At 35.2% G+C, this 2,547-nt stretch overlaps 1 protein-coding gene across 1 annotated transcript in view; it reads right to left on the reverse strand.

Annotated features, from left to right (window-relative positions):
- Positions 1-2,547, reverse strand: part of LOC102763195 (liver carboxylesterase 1-like) — a 32,467-nt gene that overhangs the window by 2,199 nt on the left and 27,721 nt on the right.

The raw sequence follows: 2,547 nt of genomic DNA on the forward strand, positions 1-2,547 counted from the left end.
CTCAATTTATGTAAATAATTGTGTAGTTTTAAGGTATACAACATGTTAATTGTATATATTTACAAACTACAGTAAGATTAACACCATAGCACTAGATAAACTCCTACCACGTCACATAATCATTAATTTTTTGTGGTGAGAACATTTCAGATCTTGTCTCTTATCACCTTTGAAGTATTGTTGACTGTAATCATGGTAATCTCCAGATCTACAGAATTATTCATCTTTTAACTCCAAGTTTGTACACTGTGATCAACATATCCTTATTTTCCAAAATCCAAAGGCTCTTATTTCACCATTCTACTCTCCGTGTCTATGAATTAAGCTTTCTAAGATTCCATGTATGTTATATTATTATACAGTATTTATTGTTGTCTGTCTGATGACTCTCACTTGACATGATGCTTTCTGGAACCATGTATGTTTTCACAAATGGAAGAATTTTCTTCTTTCTCATGGTTGAATAACATATGATTGTGTATGTAAAATCATCTTTATCCATTCATGTGTTGAAGGACATAAGTTATTTTTTTGTCTTGGCTATTATGAAAAATGCTGCAATGGTCATGGAGTGTAGATATCTTTTCCATATTCTATTTTCACTTCCTTTGAATATATACCAAGAAGTGGTATTTTTTCTGTATTAGATGGCAGTTATATTTTTAAAGAATATAACTGTTCTCCATCATGGCTATACCAACTTATAATCCTACCAATGCTGTACAAGGATTTCCTTTGCTTCACACTTGGTAGTCTTCTTGATGACAGCCATTCTAACAGGTTGTGGTGATATCTCATTGTGGCTCTGATTGGCTTTTCCCTGAAGATTTTCCACTACATTTTCACGTACTTGTTGGCCATTTGTATGTCTTCTTCAGCAAAAATGTTTGTAGAAATCCCCTGCCATTTTTTTTCTATTAATTTCAGGGAAAGTGAGGGAGACAGAAACATCAATGATGAGATTCATCTATTTCCCTGCCTCCTGCTTGCACCCTATTGGGGATCAAATCCACAAACCTGTCATTTGTCCTGACCTGGAATCAAACCTTGACCTTTGGTTCAGGGTCCACATTCAACCACTGAGCAGCACAGGCACTACTCCCCTGCCAATATTTTAAAGATATATTTCTATTGATTTCAGAAGAAGTGAGAGAAAGGAAGAGATAGAAACATCAATGATGTGAGACAAATATTGATTGGCTAGCTCCTGCACAACCTACACTGGTGTTGAGCCTGCATCCTTGGCATTTGTCCTGACTAGAATTGAACCATGCCCTCCTGGTTCACAGGTCAATACTCAACCACTGAGCCAAACTGGTGGGGTAAATTTTTAATTTCCTTTATTATGATTATTGAGTTGCGTTTGTTCTGTATATATTTCACATATTAACCTCTTAGGAGATATGTAGTTTACAAAATTTGCTCCCATTTTGTAGATTATCTTTTCATTTCATTTTGTTAGTTTCTTTTGGTGTGCAGACTTTTAACTCGATGCAGCCTCTCATAATCATAAGAACAATTCTGTAAATTTAAACTAGTGATGATATTTTAAAGGTGTTTACAGCTAATTGGTGCTGAGTTATAAAAGTGAGTACATAAAAAATATCTGGGGGGTGGGGGGTTATCCACCACATTATACTACTACAAGTAGTGTAATGCCAAACTTAAAGAAATAAAATGTTGTTTTCTATTAGAGTGTTCTTAAAGTAATGGAAAATACCTTACTGTGAGTCAGACAGCAAGGCAGTGTTTGAGAATAGAAGTCAGTTAGTAGAATACATCCTTTTACCTGAGTTCTGTATCAATGTCTAGAAATACTGGGAATTCATGAAAGAATTTGTGCAATGACAGAATTGAGGTGGGATGAGATTGTCCTAGTTGATTTAGACCCATGCCACCTATCCAGATGTTGGCTTATTGTAACCAGAAAAAACAATTAGTGATCAGTTCTAACTGACTGCTAAATACCTCTTGCATCCAGAAAAAATAAGAGAAGCAGAGGAGGGAGCAGATATTTGATAAAATTTCCTGGTTCTCTTCCTAGCAATACTGGATCAGAAGCTAAACTGGACAATCTAGGGTTCAGAATTGTTAGTGAGACCTCTTGTGATTCTTAAGTAAATTAAGAAAATGTTGTTTTCCAAGGTCTTCTAAATGAAATGCAATATCAAAGTTTTGTGCCTTGAGAGCTAGAGTATTCCACTTATACGTGAAATAAGGCTATGCTAAAGTAGTTACATTTTTCAATAACACAAGTCTTTTATGAAGAATTGTAGATTCTTTGCCTTAGGAAAGATTAATAATTCTAGGAATAAATTGAATTGCACAAAGTAATGTTATATCTGGGCCTTAGGACATATGTGCCACAGTTTTAGATTTACAGAATCGGTTCTATAACTATACAGCTACATTATTCCTTATCTCTGGGTGGCTCTGCAAATATTCACGGAGTCCTGCATTCACAGCTATGGTCATTAGTCTTGCAGGACATTTAGTCCTATCCAAGCAGACCATTAAGACATTTGATCCATGCTAAAAGGCCTTTGA

This window comes from Myotis davidii, unplaced genomic scaffold, assembly GCF_000327345.1.
Source record: "Myotis davidii unplaced genomic scaffold, ASM32734v1 scaffold716, whole genome shotgun sequence".
In the NCBI taxonomy this organism is placed as follows: Eukaryota; Metazoa; Chordata; class Mammalia; order Chiroptera; family Vespertilionidae; genus Myotis; species Myotis davidii.